Below are 23,977 nucleotides of genomic sequence, written 5' to 3' on the forward strand. Positions count from 1 at the left end.
ATTGCTTTGTTAGCTGGCACAAGGATTATCGGGAGGTGCCCCCGAATCTGTTCTGTTGGACTCGTGGAAGGACTATTGTTTCGTTTATCGGGTGCGGGATTACAGGAAAGCACCTCCAGATCTGTGTATTTACTTGGGCTTATTGTGGACTTCTGGTGGACTTGAAGGACATTATGGATATTTGATGTTGTATGCTCCCTGCTTTAATAAATCTCATTGGATCATCCCTCGGCCTGTTGTCCCTTCCTGCTCTGCTGTACACCCCGTCACAAACTGGTTGGCAGCAGTGGGATCAGAGCAGAAGGAATGGAGGACAAAGGCCCATCAACATTGGGAACCAGCACCGCAGAGTACAAGAACTGGACTGCGATGAACCTACAAACAAAGGCCCATGAAGTAACATAGTAACATAGTAACATAGTTAGTAAGGCCGAAAAAAGACATTTGTCCATCCAGTTCAGCCTATATTCCATCATAATAAATCCACAGATCTACGTCTTTCTACAGAACCTAATAATTGTATGATACAATATTGTTCTGCTCCAGGAAGACATCCAGGCCTCTCTTGAACCTCTCGACTGAGTTCACCATCACCACCTCCTCAGGCAAGCAATTCTAGATTCTCACTGCCCTAACAGTAAACAATCCTCTTCTATGTTGGTGGAAAAACCTTCTCTCCTCCAGACGCAAAGAATGCCCCCTTGTGCCCGTCACCTTCCTTGGTATAAACAGATCCTCAGCGAGATATTTGTATTGTCCCCTTATATACTTATACATGGTTATTAGATCGCCCCTCAGTCATCTTTTTTCTAGACTAAATAATCCTAATTTCGCTAATCTATCTGGGTATTGTAGTTCTCCCATCCCCTTTATTAATTTTGTTGCCCTCCTTTGTACTCTCTTTAGTTCCATTATATCCTTCCTGAGCACCGGTGCCCAAAACTGGACACAGTACTCCATGTGCGGTCTAACTAGGGATTTGTACAGAGGCAGTATAATGCTCTCATCATGTGTATCCAGACCTCTTTTAATGCACCCCATGATCCTGTTTGCCTTGGCAGCTGCTGCCTGGCACTGGCTGCTCCAGGTAAGTTTATCATTAACTAGGATCCCCAAGTCCTTCTCCCTGTCAAGTAGGAGTCCGTTTTAAAGGACTCTACAAGGAGCAGCTAATTGAGGCTTTGGAAGGAGTTCGCCTGCAAGATGACACTGAGGAAGGATCCTCACAGCAAATGGAGGAAAGACTGCAGCCGGAGGTAAATACCCAAAAAAGTCAGTGGGTTGTGTGGTACGAGGAGGAGTTGGCATTTCTGGGAGAAGAGGCCACCATAGACGATGAGAGGAAGGCCATTCACAGAGCTCAGGAGATGGCATTGCTGGAGCAGATCGCTTTGGAAGCAGCTAGAAGCTCCAGACAGACTGTAACCTCAGCACCCACCATGAGGGAACTCCCCAGAGTGTCCCACAAAGACTTTAAGCCCTTTAATGAGGCTGCAGGCGACATTGAGGGCTTCTTCCAGGACTTTGAGCATCAGTGTTGATTAATGGAAGTCCCGGAAAGGGAGCGAGTTCGACATCTTGTGGGGTTCTTAGAGGGTGGAGCTGCTGAAGCCTATAGAGCTATGGACCCTCGGGGGAACTGTGAGTATGCGGCGATTAAACAGACTATTCTAGAACATTATGCTATGTTAAACCTTGTTATCTTATTCTTATAATTATGCTAACATACAAAATTAGCATATGCTTTAATCCCACTGCTGCCAGTATTATGCGGTCTTGAAATGTTTTTGTACTTATTCTTATGATTTTGCTAACATGCAAATTAACATGTGATTTAATCTTTTGTATTTGTATAATTTTGTGGTTTTCACTTAAGATAAGGAATCTTAAAAATCATGCTGTTAAAGGTAGCATGGCCGAGCGGTCTAAGGCGCTGGATTAAGGCTCCAGTCTCTTTGGAGGCGTAGGTTTAAATCCCACTGCTGCCCATGTATTATGACTTTGAAACTTCTTAGCTTATATTTATGATTTTGCTAATAGAAAAATTAGCATGTGTTTTATTATTTTGTATGAGTGCATGCTTTGCTGTTTTGCAAAAGACAGTAGATAGAATAACTCCTTTTTCCTTTTTGCTTAGAGACCTATCCATTTTCCACCTTCAAGAAGTTAAAATGTAGGAAAATTCACTAAACTTACTCTAAGGAAGCTTTTTTCATGTAGTATATTAAGGTAGCATGGCCGAGCGGTCTAAGGCGCTGGATTAAGGCTTCAGTCTCTTCAGAGGCGTGGGTTCAAATCCCACTGCTGCCAGTAGGTCTTCAGAACATTTTGATCTAATTCAAATGATTTTGTATTTGCATGAGTGTGTGGGTTTCTGTTTAGGAAAAGACAGTTGATAGAATCATTGTTTTTTCCTATTGTTTAGAGACTTAACCATTTTACAACAGACCTGTAGGTTTAAATCCCACTGCTGCCAGTAGTAAGAGTTCCTTAAAACCTTTTTATCTTATTCTTCTACATACGCTAATATACAAAATTAGCATATGCTTTAATCCCACTGCTGCCAGTATTATGCGGTCTTGAAATGTTTTTGTACTTATTCTTATGATTTTGCTAACATGCAAATTAACATGTGATTTAATCTTTTGTATTTGTATAATTTTGTGGTTTTCAGTTAAGATAAGGAATCTTAAAAATCATGCAGCTAAAGGTAGCATGGCCGAGCGGTCTAAGGCGCTGGATTAAGGCTCCAGTCTCTTCAGAGGCGTGGGTTCAAATCCCACTGCTGCCAGTAGGTCTTCAGAACCTTTTGATCTAATTCTTATGATTTTGTATTTGCATGAGTGTGTGGATTTCTGTTTAGGAAAAGACAGTTGATAGAATCATTGGTTTTTCCTATTGTTTAGAGACTTAACCATTTTACAACAGACCTGTAGGTTCAAATCCCACTGCTGCCAGTAGTAAGAGTTCCTTAAAACCTTTTTATCTTATTCTTATAACTATGCTAACATACAAAATTAGCATATGCTTTAATCCCACTGCTGCCAGTATTATGAGGTCTTGAAATGTTTTTGTACTTATTCTTATGATTTTGCTAACATGCAAATTAGCATGTGATCTAATCTTCTTTTGTATTTGTATGATTTTTCGGTTAAGATAAAGACCGTTGATAGAATCATTGGTTTTTCCTAATGTTTAGAGACATGCCCTTTTTCCAACATGCACTAATTTTAAATGTTGTCAAATGTACTTCACTTACTCTAAGGAAGCCTACTTAATCATGCTGAGTATGACTCAGCAGTATGAGTTCTTGAAAATCTTTTGATCTTATTCTTATAATTATGATAACAGACAAAATTTGCATGTGCTTTCATCCCACTGATGCCAGTATGATATGTGCTTGAAAATTGTTTTGAACTTACTCTTATGATTTTACTAACATACAAACTTACATGTGTTTTAATCTTCTTTTGTATTTGCTTAAGTGTTTTCTTTCTGGTTAAGATAAAAACAGTTGATAGAATTATTGTTTTTTTCCTAATATTTAGAGACATGTCTGTCATGATATGTACTTTTGCCCTGTCCTGTATTTGAATAATATGCCATTTGATGTATGTAACTGTTCTCTGGTTTCTATTAGCTGTAATTTATGTATTTTCTTGTGCTGGGAGTTCCCCTGTAACAATATGTCTCCTTCCCCCAATACTTGCAGCCCTAAGCTATAATGTAATTAAGGTTTGTCAACACCACTAGTGAAGAATAGCCATTCTTTCTCACAGCAGGTGGCTAGTCATATGTACATACTAGATAGACTTAGAGGAGCCGACCAGTCTAGAATCTTCAGGTGGACCCAACCATTGAATAGAAGGTGTGACCCCTACCCCCCTTCAAGGGCGGATTCCAGGAGCTCAGACAATCCATTCTTATTTTTGAGATCAGATGTGAGTTGATCCTTAAAGGGGAAGGAGTGGGGATTCTTAGCTGAGGCAAGACCCCACGTCCATCTGTGACTGCGGAAGCGAACGGGATGAGACTTGAGCTGAGGACATATCTCGTCGTTCGTGAGATTGTTTTGGGATCCCTTGGACTCATGTGGACTATTGCTTTGTTAGCTGGCACAAGGATTATCGGGAGGTGCCCCCGAATCTGTTCTGTTGGACTCGTGGAAGGACTATTGTTTCGTTTATCGGGTGCGGGATTACAGGAAAGCACCTCCAGATCTGTGTATTTACTTGGGCTTATTGTGGACTTCTGGTGGACTTGAAGGACATTATGGATATTTGATGTTGTATGCTCCCTGCTTTAATAAATCTCATTGGATCATCCCTCGGCCTGTTGTCCCTTCCTGCTCTGCTGTACACCCCGTCACAAACTGGTTGGCAGCAGTGGGATCAGAGCAGAAGGAATGGAGGACAAAGGCCCATCAACATTGGGAACCAGCACCGCAGAGTACAAGAACTGGACTGCGATGAACCTACAAACAAAGGCCCATAAAGTAACATAGTAACATAGTTAGTAAGGCCGAAAAAAGACATTTGTCCATCCAGTTCAGCCTATATTCCATCATAATAAATCCACAGATCTACGTCTTTCTACAGAACCTAATAATTGTATGATACAATATTGTTCTGCTCCAGGAAGACATCCAGGCCTCTCTTGAACCCCTCGACTGAGTTCACCATCACCACCTCCTCAGGCAAGCAATTCTAGATTCTCACTGCCCTAACAGTAAACAATCCTCTTCTATGTTGGTGGAAAAACCTTCTCTCCTCCAGACGCAAAGAATGCCCCCTTGTGCCCGTCACCTTCCTTGGTATAAACAGATCCTCAGCGAGATATTTGTATTGTCCCCTTATATACTTATACATGGTTATTAGATCGCCCCTCAGTCATCTTTTTTCTAGACTAAATAATCCTAATTTCGCTAATCTATCTGGGTATTGTAGTTCTCCCATCCCCTTTATTAATTTTGTTGCCCTCCTTTGTACTCTCTCTAGTTCCATTATATCCTTCCTGAGCACCGGTGCCCAAAACTGGACACAGTACTCCATGTGCGGTCTAACTAGGGATTTGTACAGAGGCAGTATAATGCTCTCATCATGTGTATCCAGACCTCTTTTAATGCACCCTATGATCCTGTTTGCCTTGGCAGCTGCTGCCTGGCACTGGCTGCTCCAGGTAAGTTTATCATTAACTAGGATCCCCAAGTCCTTCTCCCTGTCAAGTAGGAGTCCGTTTTAAAGGACTCTACAAGGAGCAGCTAATTGAGGCTTTGGAAGGAGTTCGCCTGCAAGATGACACTGAGGAAGGATCCTCACAGCAAATGGAGGAAAGACTGCAGCCGGAGGTAAATACCCAAAAAAGTCAGTGGGTTGTGTGGTACGAGGAGGAGTTGGCATTTCTGGGAGAAGAGGCCACCATAGACGATGAGAGGAAGGCCATTCACAGAGCTCAGGAGATGGCATTGCTGGAGCAGATCGCTTTGGAAGCAGCTAGAAGCTCCAGACAGACTGTAACCTCAGCACCCACCATGAGGGAACTCCCCAGAGTGTCCCACAAAGACTTTAAGCCCTTTAATGAGGCTGCAGGCGACATTGAGGGCTTCTTCCAGGACTTTGAGCATCAGTGTTGATTAATGGAAGTCCCGGAAAGGGAGCGAGTTCGACATCTTGTGGGGTTCTTAGAGGGTGGAGCTGCTGAAGCCTATAGAGCTATGGACCCTCGGGGGAACTGTGAGTATGCGGCGATTAAACAGACTATTCTAGAACATTATGCTATGTTAAACCTTGTTATCTTATTCTTATAATTATGCTAACATACAAAATTAGCATATGCTTTAATCCCACTGCTGCCAGTATTATGCGGTCTTGAAATGTTTTTGTACTTATTCTTATGATTTTGCTAACATGCAAATTAACATGTGATTAGGAAAACTGTAGGAAAATTCACTAAACTTACTCCAAGGAAGCTTTTTTTATGTAGTATATTAGGGTAGCATGGCCGAGCGGTCTAAGGCGCTGGATTAAGGCTCCAGTCTCTTCAGAGGCGTGGGTTCAAATCCCACTGCTGCCAGTAGGTCTTCAGAACATTTTGATCTAATTCAAATGATTTTGTATTTGCATGAGTGTGTGGGTTTCTGTTTAGGAAAAGACAGTTGATAGAATCATTGTTTTTTCCTATTGTTTAGAGACTTAACCATTTTACAACAGACCTGTAGGTTTAAATCCCACTGCTGCCAGTAGTAAGAGTTCCTTAAAACCTTTTTATCTTATTCTTATACATACGCTAATATACAAAATTAGCATATGCTTTAATCCCACTGCTGCCAGTATTATGTGGTCTTGAAATGTTTTTGTACTTATTCTTATGATTTTGCTAACATGCAAATTAACATGTGATTTACATTTGCTATGCATACATTTGCTATGCGCCAGTCCTGCGGAACAGACCCTGTCGCTATACAGTCACTAAAAATAAGAAATAATGGTTTATCTATTACATTACTTAGTTCTCTTAGTACTCGTGGGTGTATGCCATCCGGACCCGGAGATTTATCTATTTTAATCTTATTTAGCCGGTTTCGCACCTCTTCTTGGGTTAGATTGGTGACCCTTTATATAGGGTTTTCATTTTTTCTTGGGATTTCACCTAGCATTTCATTTTCCACCGTGAATACCGTGGAGAAGAAGGTGTTTAATATGTTAGCTTTTTCCTCGTCATCTACAACCATTCTTTCCTCACTATTTTTTAAGGGGCCTACATTTTCAGTTTTTATTCTTTTACTATTGATATAGTTGAAGAACAGTTTGGGATTAGTTTTACTCTCCTTAGCAATGTGCTTCTCTGTTTCCTTTTTGGCAGCTTTAATTAGTTTTTTAGATAAAGTATTTTTCTCCCTATAGTTTTTTAGAGCTTCAATGGTGCCATCCTGCTTTAGTAGTGCAAATGCTTTCTTTTTACTGTTAATTGCCTGTCTTACTTCTTTGTTTAGCCACATTGGGTTTTTCCTATTTCTAGTCCTTTTATTCCCACAAGGTATAAACTGCTTACACTGCCTATTTAGGATGTTCTTAAACATTTCCCATTTATTATCTGTATTCTCATTTCTGAGGATATTGTCCCAGTCTACCAGATTAAGGGCATCTCTAAGCTGTTCAAACTTTGCCTTCCTAAAGTTCAATGTTTTTGTGACTCCCTGACAAGTCCCCCTAGTGAAAGACAGGTGAAACTGCACAATATTGTGGTCGCTATTTCCTAAATGCCCAACCACCTGCAGATTTGTTATTCTGTCAGGTCTATTAGATAGTATTAGGTCTAAAAGTGCTGCTCCTCTGGTTGGATTCTGCACCAATTGTGAAAGATAATTTTTCTTGGTTATTAGCAGAAACCTGTTGCCTTTATGGGTTTCACAGGTTTCTGTTTCCCAGTTAATATCCGGGTAGTTAAAATCCCCCATAACCAGGACCTCATTATGGGTTGCAGCTTCATCTATCTGCTTTAGAAGTAGACTTTCCATGCTTTCTGTTATATTTGGGGGTTTGTAACAGACCCCAATGAGAATTTTGTTACCATTTTTCCCTCCATGAATTTCAACCCATATGGACTCGACATCCTCATTCCCTTCGCTAATATCCTCCCTTAAAGTGGACTTTAGACAAGACTTTACATAGAGACAAACCCCTCCTCCTCTCCGATTTTTACGATCCTTTCTAAACAGACTGTAACCCTGTAAGTTAACTGCCCAGTCATAGCTTTCATCTAACCATGTCTCGGTTATTCCCACTATGTCAAAGTTACCTGTAGATATTTCTGCTTCTAGTTCTTCCATCTTGTTTGTCAGGCTTCTGGCGTTTGCGAGCATGCAGTTTAGAGGATTTTGTTTTGTTCCAATCTCCTCACTGTGGATTGTTTTAGAAATGTTCTTACCTCCCTTCTGAGTATGTTTTCCTGGGTCGTCTTTGTTCGAGTCTAATGTTTTTCTTCCCGTCCCCTCTTCTTCTAGTTTAACGCCCTCCTGATGATTGTAGCGAGTCTTCTGGCGAATGTGTGTTTCCCAGGTTTGTTGAGGTGTAGTCCGTCTCTGGCGAGGAGTCCATCATACCAGTAATTCACACCGTGGTCCAGGAATCCAAATCCTTGTTGTCTGCACCATCGTCTTAGCCAGTTGTTTGCATCAAGGATCCTGTTCCATCTCCTGGTGCCATGCCCGTCTACTGGAAGGATAGAAGAAAAAACTACCTGTGCATCCAGTTCCTTTACTTTCTTCCCCAACTCTTCAAAGTCCTTGCAGATTGTCGGTAGGTCCTTCCTTGCCGTGTCATTGGTGCCAACATGTATCAGAAGAAATGGGTGGACGTCCTTGGAGCTGAAGAGCTTTGGAATCCTATCGGTCACATCCTTGATCATCGCACCTAGAAGGCAGCATACTTCTCTTGCAGTTATGTCCGGTCTGCAGATGGCTGCTTCGGTGCCTCTCAGTAGTGAGTCTCCCACCACCACCACTCTTCGTTGCTTCTTGGCTGTACTTTTTGCTGTCACTTGTTGCTGTGTGCCCTTTTCTTTTTTGCTTGCTGGTATTGCTTCATTCTTAGGTGTGCCATCTTCATCCTCTACAAAGATTTGATATCGGTTCTTCAGTTGTGTGGTTGGTGATTTCTCCATGGTCTTCTTGCTTCTTTTGGTCACATGCTTCCACTCATCTGCTTTTGGAGGTTCTCTGACACTTTTTGCACCTTCTGTGACCAGTAGAGATGCTTCTGTTCTGTCTAGAAAGTCTTCATTCTCTTTGATGAGTTTCAAAGTTGCTATTCTTTCTTCCAGACCCCGCACCTTTTCTTCTAAAAGGGCCACTAGTCTACACTTCTGACAGGTGAAATTGGATTCTTCTTCTGGTCGATCTGTGAACATGTAGCACATGCTGCAGCTCACCATGTAGGTTGTCACATCTGCCATGTTGCTCCTAGATCCTGCTGACTTGCTGTGTGTTTTCCTTCTTGTGTAATCTACTCAGCCAAGCTCTCTTGCAATAATGTCCTACAGGCAAAAATATGCAAATTAGCCTCCTGAAGCTTGAATCCCTGGTTTGGTGATGCTTTCGAAGCAGCTGGTCCCGGCTGTACCCAACGATCTTCTAGCTTAGGGAGACTTCGCTTCTCCCAGAAGGCACCTGGAATATGCAAATTAGCCTCCTGAAGCTTGAATCCCTGGTTTCCCTGGTAGTGGTGTTGACAAACCTTAATTACATTATAGCTTAGGGCTGCAAGTATTGGGGGAAGGAGACATATTGTTACAGGTGAACTCCCAGCACAAGAAAATACATAAATTACAGCTAATAGAAACCAGAGAACAGTTACATACATCAAATGGCATATTATTCAAATACAGGACAGGGCAAAAGTACATATCATGACAGACATGTCTCTAAATATTAGGAAAAAAAACAATAATTCTATCAACTGTTTTTATCTTAACCAGAAAGAAAACACTTAAGCAAATACAAAAGAAGATTAAAACACATGTAAGTTTGTATGTTAGTAAAATCATAAGAGTAAGTTCAAAACAATTTTCAAGCACATATCATACTGGCAGCAGTGGGATGAAAGCACATGCAAATTTTGTCTGTTATCATAATTATAAGAATAAGATCAAAAGATTTTCAAGAACTCATACTGCTGAGTCATACTCAGCATGATTAAGTAGGCTTCCTTAGAGTAAGTGAAGTACATTTGACAACATTTAAAATTAGTGCATGTTGGAAAAAGGGCATGTCTCTAAACATTAGGAAAAACCAATGATTCTATCAACGGTCTTTATCTTAACTGAAAACCGAAAAATCATACAAATACAAAAGAAGATTAGATCACATGCTAATTTGCATGTTAGCAAAATCATAAGAATAAGTACAAAAACATTTCAAGACCTCATAATACTGGCAGCAGCGGGATTAAAGCATGTGCTAATTTTGTATGTTAGCATAGTTATAAGAATAAGATAAAAAGGTTTTAAGGAACTCTTACTACTGGCAGCAGTGGGATTTGAACCTACAGGTCTGTTGTAAAATGGTTAAGTCTCTAAACAATAGGAAAAACCAATGATTCTATCAACTGTCTGTTCCTAAACAGAAATCCACACACTCATGCAAATACAAAATCATAAGAATTAGATCAAAATGTTCTGAAGACAGCAGTGGGATTTGAACCCACGCCTCTGAAGAGACTGGAGCCTTAATCCAGCGCCTTAGACCGCTCGGCCATGCTACCTTTAGCAGCATGATTTTTCAGATTCCTTATCTTAACTGAAAACCACAAAATTATACAAATACAAAAGATTAAATCACATGTTAATTTGCATGTTAGCAAAATCATAAGAATAAGTACAAAAACATTTCAAGACCGCATAATACTGGCAGCAGTGGGATTAAAGCATATGCTAATTTTGTATGTTAGCGTATGTATAAGAATAAGATAAAAAGGTTTTAAGGAACTCTTACTACTGGCAGCAGTGGGATTTAAACCTACAGGTCTGTTTTAAAATGGTTAAGTCTCTAAACAATAGGAAAAAACAATGATTCTATCAACTGTCTTTTCCTAAACAGAAACCCACACACTCATGCAAATACAAAATCATTTGAATTAGATCAAAATGTTCTGAAGACCTACTGGCAGCAGTGGGATTTGAACCCACGCCTCTGAAGAGACTGGAGCCTTAATCCAGCGCCTTAGACCGCTCGGCCATGCTACCTTAATATACTACATGAAAAAAGCTTCCTTAGAGTAAGTTTAGTGAATTTTCCTACATTTTAACTTCTTCAAGGTGGAAAATGGATAGGTCTCTAAGCAAAAAGGAAAAAGCAATGATTCTATCTACTGTCTTTTGCAAAACAGCAAAGCATGCACTCATACAAATACAAAATAATAAAACACATGCTAATTTTTCTATTAGCAAAATCATAAATATAAGCTAAAAAGTTTCAAAGTCAAAATACACTGGCAGCAGTGGGATTTGAACCCACGCCTCCAAAGAGACTGGAGCCTAAATCCAGCGCCTTAGACCACTCGGCCATGCTACCTTTAACAGCATGATTTTTATGATTCCTTATCTTAACTGAAAACCGCAAAATTATACAAATACAAAATATTAAATCACATGTTAATTTGCATGTTAGCAAAATCATAAGAATAAGTACAAAAGCATTTCAAGACCGAATAATACTGGCAGCAGTGGGATTAAAGCATATGCTAATTTTGTATGTTAGCATAATTATAAGAATAAGATAACAAGGTTTAACATAGCATAATGTTCTAGAATAGTCTGTTTAATCGCTGCATACTCACAGTTCCCCCGAGGGTCCATAGCTCTATAGGCTTCAGCAGCTCCACCCTCTAAGAACCCCACAAGATGTCGAACTCGCTCCCTTTCCGGGACTTCCATTAATCAACACTGATGCTCAAAGTCCTGGAAGAAGCCCTCAATGTCGCCTGCAGCCTCATTAAAGGGCTTAAAGTCTTTGTGGGACACTCTGGGGAGTTCCCTCATGGTGGGTGCTGAGGTTACAGTCTGTCTGGAGCTTCTAGCTGCTTCCAAAGCGATCTGCTCCAGCAATGCCATCTCCTGAGCTCTGTGAATGGCCTTCCTCTTATCGTCTATGGTGGCCTCTTCTCCCAGAAATGCCAACTCCTCCTCGTACCACACAACCCACTGACTTTTTGGGGTATTTACCTCCGGCTGCAGTCTTTCCTCCATTTGCTGTGAGGATCCTTCCTCAGTGTCATCTTGCAGGCGAACTCCTTCCAAAGCCTCAATTAGCTGCTCCTTGGAGAGTCCTTTAAAACGGACTCCTACTTCATGGGCCTTTGTTTGTAGGTTCATCGCAGTCCAGCTCTTGTACTCTGCGGTGCTGGTTCCCAATGTTGATGGGCCTTTGTCCTCCATTCCTTCTGCTCTGATCCCACTGCTGCCAAACAGTTTGTGACGGGGTGTACAGCAGAGCAGGAAGGGACAACAGGCCGAGGGATGATCCAATGAGATTTATTAAAGCAGGGAGCATACAACATCAAATATCCATAATGTCCTTCAAGTCCACCAGAAGTCCACAATAAGCCCAAGTAAATAAACAGATCTGGAGATGCTTTCCAGTAATCCCGCACCCGATAAACGAAACAATAGTCCTTCCACGAGTCCAACAGAACAGATTCGGGGGCACCTCCCGATAATCCTTGTGCCAGCTAACAAAGCAATAGTCCACATGAGTCCAAGGGATCCCAAAACAATCTCACGAACGACGAGATATGTCCTCAGCTCAAGACTCATCCCGTTCGCTTCCGCAGTCACAGATGGACATGGGGTCTTGCCTCAGCTAAGAATCCCCACTCCTTCCCCTTTAAGGATCAACTCACATCTGATCTCAAAAATAAGAATGGATTGTCTGAGCTCCTGGGATCCGCCCATGAAGGGGGGTAGGGGTCACACCTTCTATTCAATGGTTGGGTCCACCTGAAGATTCTAGACTGGTCGGCTCCTCTTAGTCTATCTAGTATGTACATATGACTAGCCACCTGCTGTGAGAAAGAATGGCTATTCTTCACTAGTGGTGTTGACAAACCTTAATTACATTATAGCTTAGGGCTGCAAGTATTGGGGGAAGGAGACATATTGTTACAGGTGAACTCCCAGCACAAGAAAATACATAAATTACAGCTAATAGAAACCAGAGAACAGTTACATACATCAAATGGCATATTATTCAAATACAGGACAGGGCAAAAGTACATATCATGACAGACATGTCTCTAAATATTAGGAAAAAAAACAATAATTCTATCAACTGTTTTTATCTTAACCAGAAAGAAAACACTTAAGCAAATACAAAAGAAGATTAAAACACATGTAAGTTTGTATGTTAGTAAAATCATAAGAGTAAGTTCAAAACAATTTTCAAGCACATATCATACTGGCAGCAGTGGGATGAAAGCACATGCAAATTTTGTCTGTTATCATAATTATAAGAATAAGATCAAAAGATTTTCAAGAACTCATACTGCTGAGTCATACTCAGCATGATTAAGTAGGCTTCCTTAGAGTAAGTGAAGTACATTTGACAACATTTAAAATTAGTGCATGTTGGAAAAAGGGCATGTCTCTAAACATTAGGAAAAACCAATGATTCTATCAACGGTCTTTATCTTAACTGAAAAGCGAAAAATCATACAAATACAAAAGAAGATTAGATCACATGCTAATTTGCATGTTAGCAAAATCATAAGAATAAGTACAAAAACATTTCAAGACCTCATAATACTGGCAGCAGCGGGATTAAAGCATGTGCTAATTTTGTATGTTAGCATAGTTATAAGAATAAGATAAAAAGGTTTTAAGGAACTCTTACTACTGGCAGCAGTGGGATTTCAACCTACAGGTCTGTTGTAAAATGGTTAAGTCTCTAAACAATAGGAAAAACCAATGATTCTATCAACTGTCTTTTCCTAAACAGAAATCCACACACTCATGCAAATACAAAATCATAAGAATTAGATCAAAATTTTCTGAAGACAGCAGTGGGATTTGAACCCACGCCTCTGAAGAGACTGGAGCCTTAATCCAGCGCCTTAGACCGCTCGGCCATGCTACCTTTAGCAGCATGATTTTTAAGATTCCTTATCTTAACTGAAAACCACAAAATTATACAAATACAAAAGATTAAATCACATGTTAATTTGCATGTTAGCAAAATCATAAGAATAAGTACAAAAACATTTCAAGACCGCATAATACTGGCAGCAGTGGGATTAAAGCATATGCTAATTTTGTATGTTAGCGTATGTATAAGAATAAGATAAAAAGGTTTTAAGGAACTCTTACTACTGGCAGCAGTGGGATTTAAACCTACAGGTCTGTTTTAAAATGGTTAAGTCTCTAAACAATAGGAAAAAACAATGATTCTATCAACTGTCTTTTCCTAAACAGAAACCCACACACTCATGCAAATACAAAATCATTTGAATTAGATCAAAATGTTCTGAAGACCTACTGGCAGCAGTGGGATTTGAACCCACGCCTCTGAAGAGACTGGAGCCTTAATCCAGCGCCTTAGACCGCTCGGCCATGCTACCTTAATATACTACATGAAAAAAGCTTCCTTAGAGTAAGTTTAGTGAATTTTCCTACATTTTAACTTCTTCAAGGTGGAAAATGGATAGGTCTCTAAGCAAAAAGGAAAAAGCAATGATTCTATCTACTGTCTTTTGCAAAACAGCAAAGCATGCACTCATACAAATACAAAATAATAAAACACATGCTAATTTTTCTATTAGCAAAATCATAAATATAAGCTAAAAAGTTTCAAAGTCAAAATACACTGGCAGCAGTGGGATTTGAACCCACGCCTCCAAAGAGACTGGAGCCTAAATCCAGCGCCTTAGACCACTCGGCCATGCTACCTTTAACAGCATGATTTTTATGATTCCTTATCTTAACTGAAAACCGCAAAATTATACAAATACATAGTAACATAGTAACATAGTAACATAGTTAGTAAGGCCGAAAAAAAGACATTTGTCCATCCAGTTCAGCCTATATTCCATCATAATAAATCCCCAGATCTACGTCCTTCTACAGAACCTAATAATTGTATGATACAATATTGTTCTGCTCCAGGAAGACATCCAGGCCTCTCTTGAACCCCTCGACTGAGTTCGCCATCACCACCTCCTCAGGAAAGCAATTCCAGATTCTCACTGCCCTAACAGTAAAGAATCCTCTTCTATGTTGGTGGAAAAACCTTCTCTCCTCCAGACGCAAAGAATGCCCCCTTGTGCCCGTCACCTTCCTTGGTATAAACAGATCCTCAGCGAGATATTTGTATTGTCCCCTTATATACTTATACATGGTTATTAGATCGCCCCTCAGTCGTCTTTTTTCTAGACTAAATAATCCTAATTTCGCTAATCTATCTGGGTATTGTAGTTCTCCCATCCCCTTTATTAATTTTGTTGCCCTCCTTTGTACTCTCTCTAGTTCCATTATATCCTTCCTGAGCACCGGTGCCCAAAACTGGACACAGTACTCCATGTGCGGTCTAACTAGGGATTTGTACAGAGGCAGTATAATGCTCTCATCATGTGTATCCAGACCTCTTTTAATGCACCCCGTGATCCTGTTTGCCTTGGCAGCTGCTGCCTGGCACTGGCTGCTCCAGGTAAGTTTATCATTAACTAGGATCCCCAAGTTCTTCTCCCTGTCAGATTTACCCAGTGGTTTCCCGTTCAGTGTGTAATGGTGATATTGATTCCCTCTTCCCATGTGTATAACCTTACATTTATCATTGTTAAACCTCATCTGCCACCTTTCAGCCCAAGTTTCCAACTTATCCAGATCCATCTGTAGCAGAATACTATCTTCTCTTGTATTAACTGCTTTACATAGTTTTGTATCATCTGCAAATATCGATATTTTACTGTGTAAACCTTCTACCAGATCATTAATGAATATGTTGAAGAGAACAGGTCCCAATACTGACCCCTGCGGTACCCCACTGGTCACAGCGACCCAGTTAGAGGCTATACCATTTATAACCACCCTCTGCTTTCTATCACTAAGCCAGTTACTAACCCATTTACACACATTTTCCCCCAGACCAAGCATTCTCATTTTGTGTACCAACCTCTTGTGCGGCACGGTATCAAACGCTTTGGAAAAATCGAGATATACCACGTCCAATGACTCACCGTGGTCCAGTCTATAGCTTACCTCTTCATAAAAACTGATTAGATTGGTTTGACAGGAGCGATTTCTCATAAACCCATGCTGATATGGAGTTAAACAGTTATTCTCATTGAGATAATCCAGAATAACATCCCTCAGAAACCCTTCAAATATTTTACCAACAATAGAGGTTAGACTTACTGGCCTATAATTTCCAGGTTCACTTTTAGAGCCCTTTTTGAATATTGGCACCACATTTGCTATGCGCCAGTCCTGCGGAACAGACCCTGTCGCTATAGAGTCACTAAAAATAAGAAATAATGGTTTATCTATTACATTACTTAGTTCTCTTAGTACTCGTGGGTGTATGCCATCCGGACCCGGAGATTTATCTATTTTAATCTTATTTAGCCGGTTTCGCACCTCTTCTTGGGTTAGATTGGTGACCCTTAATATAGGGTTTTCATTGTTTCTTGGGATTTCACCTAGCATTTCATTTTCCACCGTGAATACCGTGGAGAAGAAGGTGTTTAATATGTTAGCTTTTTCCTCGTCATCTACAACCATTCTTTCCTCACTATTTTTTAAGGGGCCTACATTTTCAGTTTTTATTCTTTTACTATTGATATAGTTGAAGAACAGTTTGGGATTAGTTTTACTCTCCTTAGCAATGTGATTCTCTGTTTCCTTTTTGGCAGCTTTAATTAGTTTTTTAGATAAAGTATTTTTCTCCCTATAGTTTTTTAGAGCTTCAATGGTGCCATCCTGCTTTAGTAGTGCAAATGCTTTCTTTTTACTGTTAATTGCCTGTCTTACTTCTTTGTTTAGCCACATTGGGTTTTTCCTATTTCTAGTCCTTTTATTCCCACAAGGTATAAACCGCTTACACTGCCTATTTAGGATGTTCTTAAACATTTCCCATTTATTATCTGTATTCTCATTTCTGAGGATATTGTCCCAGTCTACCAGATTAAGGGCATCTCTAAGCTGTTCAAACTTTGCCTTCCTAAAGTTCAATGTTTTTGTGACTCCCTGACAAGTCCCCCTAGTGAAAGACAGGTGAAACTGCACAATATTGTGGTCGCTATTTCCTAAATGCCCAACCACCTGCAGATTTGTTATTCTGTCAGGTCTATTAGATAGTATTAGGTCTAAAAGTGCTGCTCCTCTGGTTGGATTCTGCACCAATTGTGAAAGATAATTTTTCTTGGTTATTAGCAGAAACCTGTTGCCTTTATGGGTTTCACAGGTTTCTGTTTCCCAGTTAATATCCGGGTAGTTAAAGTCCCCCATAACCAGGACCTCATTATGGGTTGCAGCTTCATCTATCTGCTTTAGAAGTAGACTTTCCATGCTTTCTGTTATATTTGGGGGTTTGTAACAGACCCCAATGAGAATTTTGTTACCATTTTTCCCTCCATGAATTTCAACCCATATGGACTCGACATCCTCATTCCCTTCGCTAATATCCTCCCTTAAAGTGGACTTTAGACAAGACTTTACATAGAGACAAACCCCTCCTCCTCTCCGATTTTTACGATCCTTTCTAAACAGACTGTAACCCTGTAAGTTAACTGCCCAGTCATAGCTTTCATCTAACCATGTCTCGGTTATTCCCACTATGTCAAAGTTACCTGTAGATATTTCTGCTTCTAGTTCTTCCATCTTGTTTGTCAGGCTTCTGGCGTTACAAAATACTAATATTTACTAATAATACTAATACGTTACAAAATACATAATACAAAATATTAAATCACATGTTAATTTGCATGTTAGCAAAATCATAAGAATAAGTACAAAAGCATTTCAAGACCGCATAATACTGGCAGCAGTGGGATTAAAGCATATGCTAATTTTGTATGTTAGCATAATTATAAGAATAAGATAACAAGGTTTAACATAGCATAATGTTCTAGAATAGTCTGTTTAATCGCTGCATACTCACAGTTCCCCCGAGGGTCCATAGCTCTATAGGCTTCAGCAGCTCCACCCTCTAAGAACCCCACAAGATGTCGAACTCGCTCCCTTTCCGGGACTTCCATTAATCAACACTGATGCTCAAAGTCCTGGAAGAAGCCCTCAATGTCGCCTGCAGCCTCATTAAAGGGCTTAAAGTCTTTGTGGGACACTCTGGGGAGTTCCCTCATGGTGGGTGCTGAGGTTACAGTCTGTCTGGAGCTTCTAGCTGCTTCCAAAGCGATCTGCTCCAGCAATGCCATCTCCTGAGCTCTGTGAATGGCCTTCCTCTTATCGTCTATGGTGGCCTCTTCTCCCACAAATGCCAACTCCTCCTCGTACCACACAACCCACTGACTTTTTGGGGTATTTACCTCCGGCTGCAGTCTTTCCTCCATTTGCTGTGAGGATCCTTCCTCAGTGTCATCTTGCAGGCGAACTCCTTCCAAAGTCTCAATTAGCTGCTCCTTGGAGAGTCCTTTAAAACGGACTCCTACTTCATGGGCCTTTGTTTGTAGGTTCATCGCAGTCCAGCTCTTGTACTCTGCGGTGCTGGTTCCCAATGTTGATGGGCCTTTGTCCTCCATTCCTTCTGCTCTGATCCCACTGCTGCCAAACAGTTTGTGACGGGGTGTACAGCAGAGCAGGAAGGGACAACAGGCTGAGGGATGATCCAATGAGATTTATTAAAGCAGGGAGCATACAACATCAAATATCCATAATGTCCTTCAAGTCCACCAGAAGTCCACAATAAGCCCAAGTAAATAAACAGATCTGGAGGTGCTTTCCAGTAATCCCGCACCCGATTAACGAAACAATAGTCCTTCCACGAGTCCAACAGAACAGATTCGGGGGCACCTCCCGATAATCCTTGTGCCAGCTAACAAAGCAATAGTCCACATGAGTCCAAGGGATCCCAAAACATTCTCACGAACGACGAGATATGTCCTCAGCTCAAGACTCATCCCGTTCGCTTCCGCAGTCACAGATGGACATGGGGTCTTGCCTCAGCTAAGAATCCCCACTCCTTCCCCTTTAAGGATCAACTCACATCTGATCTCAAAAATAAGAATGGATTGTCTGAGCTCCTGGGATCCGCCCATGAAGGGGGGTAGGGGTCACACCTTCTATTCAATGGTTGGGTCCACCTGAAGATTCTAGACTGGTCGGCTCCTCTTAGTCTATCTAGTATGTACATATGACTAGCCACCTGCTGTGAGAAAGAATGGCTATTCTTCACTAGTGGTGTTGACAAACCTTAATTACATTATAGCTTAGGGCTGCAAGTATTGGGGGAAGGAGACATATTGTTACAGGTGAACTCCCAGCACAAGAAAATACATAAATTACAGCTAATAGAAACCAGAGAACAGTTACATACATCAAATGGCATATTATTCAAATACAGGACAGGGCAAAAGTACATATCATGACAGACATGTCTCTAAATATTAGGAAAAAAAACAATAATTCTATCAACTGTTTTTATCTTAACCAGAAAGAAAACACTTAAGCAAATACAAAAGAAGATTAAAACACATGTAAGTTTGTATGTTAGTAAAATCATAAGAGTAAGTTCAAAACAATTTTCAAGCACATATCATACTGGCAGCAGTGGGATGAAAGCACATGCAAATTTTGTCTGTTATCATAATTATAAGAATAAGATCAAAAGATTTTCAAGAACTCATACTGCTGAGTCATACTCAGCATGATTAAGTAGGCTTCCTTAGAGTAAGTGAAGTACATTTGACAACATTTAAAATTAGTGCATGTTGGAAAAAGGGCATGTCTCTAAACATTAGGAAAAACCAATGATTCTATCAACGGTCTTTATCTTAACTGAAAACCGAAAAATCATACAAATACAAAAGAAGATTAGATCACATGCTAATTTGCATGTTAGCAAAATCATAAGAATAAGTACAAAAACATTTCAAGACCGCATAATACTGGCAGCAGCGGGATTAAAGCATGTGCTAATTTTGTATGTTAGCATAGTTATAAGAATAAGATAAAAAGGTTTTAAGGAACTCTTACTACTGGCAGCAGTGGGATTTCAACCTACAGGTCTGTTGTAAAATGGTTAAGTCTCTAAACAATAGGAAAAACCAATGATTCTATCAACTGTCTTTTCCTAAACAGAAATCCACACACTCATGCAAATACAAAATCATAAGAATTAGATCAAAACGTTCTGAAGACAGCAGTGGGATTTGAACCCACGCCTCTGAAGAGACTGGAGCCTTAATCCAGCGCCTTAGACCGCTCGGCCATGCTACCTTTAGCAGCATGATTTTTAAGATTCCTTATCTTAACTGAAAACCACAAAATTATACAAATACAAAAGATTAAATCACATGTTAATTTGCATGTTAGCAAAATCATAAGAATAAGTACAAAAACATTTCAAGACCGCATAATACTGGCAGCAGTGGGATTAAAGCATATGCTAATTTTGTATGTTAGCGTATGTATAAGAATAAGATAAAAAGGTTTTAAGGAACTCTTACTACTGGCAGCAGTGGGATTTAAACCTACAGGTCTGTTTTAAAATGGTTAAGTCTCTAAACAATAGGAAAAAACAATGATTCTATCAACTGTCTTTTCCTAAACAGAAACCCACACACTCATGCAAATACAAAATCATTTGAATTAGATCAAAATGTTCTGAAGACCTACTGGCAGCAGTGGGATTTGAACCCACGCCTCTGAAGAGACTGGAGCCTTAATCCAGCGCCTTAGACCGCTCGGCCATGCTACCTTAATATACTACATGAAAAAAGCTTCCTTAGAGTAAGTTTAGTGAATTTTCCTACATTTTAACTTCTTCAAGGTGGAAAATGGATAGGTCTCTAAGCAAAAAGGAAAAAGCAATGATTCTATCTACTGTCTTTTGCAAAACAGCAAAGCATGCACTCATACAAATACAAAATAATAAAACACATGCTAATTTTTCTATTAGCAAAATCATAAATATAAGCTAAAAAGTTTCAAAGTCAAAATACACTGGCAGCAGTGGGATATGAACCCACGCCTCCAAAGAGACTGGAGCCTAAATCCAGCGCCTTAGACCACTCGGCCATGCTACCTTTAACAGCATGATTTTTACGATTCCTTATCTTAACTGAAAACCGCAAAATTATACAAATACAAAATATTAAATCACATGTTAATTTGCATGTTAGCAAAATCATAAGAATAAGTACAAAAGCATTTCAAGACCGCATAATACTGGCAGCAGTGGGATTAAAGCATATGCTAATTTTGTATGTTAGCATAATTATAAGAATAAGATAACAAGGTTTAACATAGCATAATGTTCTAGAATAGTCTGTTTAATCGCTGCATACTCACAGTTCCCCGAGGGTCCATAGCTCTATAGGCTTCAGCAGCTCCACCCTCTAAGAACCCCACAAGATGTCGAACTCGCTCCCTTTCCGGGACTTCCATTAATCAACACTGATGCTCAAAGTCCTGGAAGAAGCCCTCAATGTCGCCTGCAGCCTCATTAAAGGGCTTAAAGTCTTTGTGGGACACTCTGGGGAGTTCCCTCATGGTGGGTGCTGAGGTTACAGTCTGTCTGGAGCTTCTAGCTGCTTCCAAAGTGATCTGCTCCAGCAATGCCATCTCCTGAGCTCTGTGAATGGCCTTCCTCTTATCGTCTATGGTGGCCTCTTCTCCCAGAAATGCCAACTCCTCCTCGTACCACACAACCCACTGACTTTTTTGGGTATTTACCTCCGGCTGCAGTCTTTCCTCCATTTGCTGTGAGGATCCTTCCTCAGTGTCATCTTGCAGGCGAACTCCTTCCAAAGCCTCAATTAGCTGCTCCTTGGAGAGTCCTTTAAAACGGACTCCTACTTCATGGGCCTTTGTTTGTAGGTTCATCGCAGTCCAGCTCTTGTACTCTGCGGTGCTGGTTCCCAATGTTGATGGGCCTTTGTCCTCCATTCCTTCTGCTCTGATCCCACTGCTGCCAAACAGTTTGTGACGGGGTGTACAGCAGAGCAGGAAGGGACAACAGGCCGAGGGATGATCCAATGAGATTTATTAAAGCAGGGAGCATACAACATCAAATATCCATAATGTCCTTCAAGTCCACCAGAAGTCCACAATAAGCCCAAGTAAATAAACAGATCTGGAGGTGCTTTCCAGTAATCCCGCACCCGATAAACGAAACAATAGTCCTTCCACGAGTCCAACAGAACAGATTCGGGGGCACCTCCCGATAATCCTTGTGCCAGCTAACAAAGCAATAGTCCACATGAGTCCAAGGGATCCCAAAACAATCTCACGAACGACGAGATATGTCCTCAGCTCAAGACTCATCCCGTTCGCTTCCGCAGTCACAGATGGACATGGGGTCTTGCCTCAGCTAAGAATCCCCACTCCTTCCCCTTTAAGGATCAACTCACATCTGATCTCAAAAATAAGAATGGATTGTCTGAGCTCCTGGGATCCGCCCATGAAGGGGGGTAGGGGTCACACCTTCTATTCAATGGTTGGGTCCACCTGAAGATTCTAGACTGGTCGGCTCCTCTTAGTCTATCTAGTATGTACATATGACTAGCCACCTGCTGTGAGAAAGAATGGCTATTCTTCACTAGTGGTGTTGACAAACCTTAATTACATTATAGCTTAGGGCTGCAAGTATTGGGGGAAGGAGACATATTGTTACAGGTGAACTCCCAGCACAAGAAAATACATAAATTACAGCTAATAGAAACCAGAGAACAGTTACATACATCAAATGGCATATTATTCAAATACAGGACAGGGCAAAAGTACATATCATGACAGACATGTCTCTAAATATTAGGAAAAAAACAATAATTCTATCAACTGTTTTTATCTTAACCAGAAAGAAAACACTTAAGCAAATACAAAAGAAGATTAAAACACATGTAAGTTTGTATGTTAGTAAAATCATAAGAGTAAGTTCAAAACAATTTTCAAGCACATATCATACTGGCAGCAGTGGGATGAAAGCACATGCAAATTTTGTCTGTTATCATAATTATAAGAATAAGATCAAAAGATTTTCAAGAACTCATACTGCTGAGTCATACTCAGCATGATTAAGTAGGCTTCCTTAGAGTAAGTGAAGTACATTTGACAACATTTAAAATTAGTGCATGTTGGAAAAAGGGCATGTCTCTAAACATTAGGAAAAACCAATGATTCTATCAACGGTCTTTATCTTAACTGAAAACCACAAAATTATACAAATACAAAAGATTAAATCACATGTTAATTTGCATGTTAGCAAAATCATAAGAATAAGTACAAAAACATTTCAAGACCGCATAATACTGGCAGCAGTGGGATTAAAGCATATGCTAATTTTGTATGTTAGCGTATGTATAAGAATAAGATAAAAAGGTTTTAAGGAACTCTTACTACTGGCAGCAGTGGGATTTAAACCTACAGGTCTGTTTTAAAATGGTTAAGTCTCTAAACAATAGGAAAAAACAATGATTCTATCAACTGTCTTTTCCTAAACAGAAACCCACACACTCATGCAAATACAAAATCATTTGAATTAGATCAAAATGTTCTGAAGACCTACTGGCAGCAGTGGGATTTGAACCCACGCCTCCAAAGAGACTGGAGCCTAAATCCAGCGCCTTAGACCACTCGGCCATGCTACCTTTAACAGCATGATTTTTACGATTCCTTATCTGAAATGAAAACCGCAAAATTATACAAATACAAAAGATTAAATCACAAGTTAATTTGCATGTTAGCAAAATCATAAGAATAAGTACAAAAACATTTCAAGACCGCATAATACTGGCAGCAGTGGGATTAAAGCATATGCTAATTTTGTATGTTAGCATAATTATAAGAATAAGATAACAAGGTTTAACATAGCATAATGTTCTAGAATAGTCTGTTTAATCGCCGCATACTCACAGTTCCCCCGAGGGTCCATAGCTCTATAGGCTTCAGCAGCTCCACCCTCTAAGAGCCCCACAAGATGTCGAATTCGCTCTCTTTCCGGGACTTCCATTAATCAACACTGATGCTCAAAGTCCTGGAAGAAGCCCTCAATGTCGCCTGCAGCCTCATTAAAGGGCTTAAAGTCTTTGTGGGACACTCTGGGGAGTTCCCTCATGGTGGGTGCTGAGGTTACAGTCTGTCTGGAGCTTCTAGCTGCTTCCAAAGCGATCTGCTCCAGCAATGCCATCTCCTGAGCTCTGTGAATGGCCTCCCTCTTATCGTCTATGGTGGCCTCTTCTCCCAGAAATGCCAACTCCTCCTCGTACCACACAACCCACTGAGTTTTTTGGGTATTTACCTCCGGCTGCAGTCTTTC

General features: G+C 40.3%; 9 non-coding genes across 9 annotated transcripts; 2 read left to right on the plus strand and 7 right to left on the minus strand.

The window, feature by feature from the left end:
• Positions 1–2,709: 2,709 nt before the first annotated feature.
• TRNAL-AAG (transfer RNA leucine (anticodon AAG)) lies at positions 2,710–2,791 on the plus strand. The gene has a single exon. It is a non-coding gene; the product is annotated as a tRNA-Leu (tRNA).
• A 3,199-nt stretch (positions 2,792–5,990) lies between these two features.
• TRNAL-AAG (transfer RNA leucine (anticodon AAG)) lies at positions 5,991–6,072 on the plus strand. The gene has a single exon. It is a non-coding gene; the product is annotated as a tRNA-Leu (tRNA).
• A 4,586-nt stretch (positions 6,073–10,658) lies between these two features.
• On the minus strand, positions 10,659–10,740 carry TRNAL-AAG (transfer RNA leucine (anticodon AAG)). Its single transcript has one exon. It is a non-coding gene; the product is annotated as a tRNA-Leu (tRNA).
• Positions 10,741–10,986: 246 nt separating this feature from the next.
• TRNAL-UAG (transfer RNA leucine (anticodon UAG)) lies at positions 10,987–11,068 on the minus strand. Its single transcript has one exon. It is a non-coding gene; the product is annotated as a tRNA-Leu (tRNA).
• Positions 11,069–14,026: 2,958 nt separating this feature from the next.
• On the minus strand, positions 14,027–14,108 carry TRNAL-AAG (transfer RNA leucine (anticodon AAG)). Its single transcript has one exon. It is a non-coding gene; the product is annotated as a tRNA-Leu (tRNA).
• Positions 14,109–14,354: 246 nt separating this feature from the next.
• On the minus strand, positions 14,355–14,436 carry TRNAL-UAG (transfer RNA leucine (anticodon UAG)). The gene has a single exon. It is a non-coding gene; the product is annotated as a tRNA-Leu (tRNA).
• Positions 14,437–20,337: 5,901 nt separating this feature from the next.
• TRNAL-AAG (transfer RNA leucine (anticodon AAG)) lies at positions 20,338–20,419 on the minus strand. Its single transcript has one exon. It is a non-coding gene; the product is annotated as a tRNA-Leu (tRNA).
• A 246-nt stretch (positions 20,420–20,665) lies between these two features.
• TRNAL-UAG (transfer RNA leucine (anticodon UAG)) lies at positions 20,666–20,747 on the minus strand. Its single transcript has one exon. It is a non-coding gene; the product is annotated as a tRNA-Leu (tRNA).
• A 2,480-nt stretch (positions 20,748–23,227) lies between these two features.
• On the minus strand, positions 23,228–23,309 carry TRNAL-UAG (transfer RNA leucine (anticodon UAG)). Its single transcript has one exon. It is a non-coding gene; the product is annotated as a tRNA-Leu (tRNA).
• Between the last annotated feature and the right edge of the window lie 668 nt (positions 23,310–23,977).

This window comes from Ranitomeya imitator, chromosome 4 (genome assembly GCF_032444005.1).
Source record: "Ranitomeya imitator isolate aRanImi1 chromosome 4, aRanImi1.pri, whole genome shotgun sequence".
In the NCBI taxonomy this organism is placed as follows: Eukaryota; Metazoa; Chordata; class Amphibia; order Anura; family Dendrobatidae; genus Ranitomeya; species Ranitomeya imitator.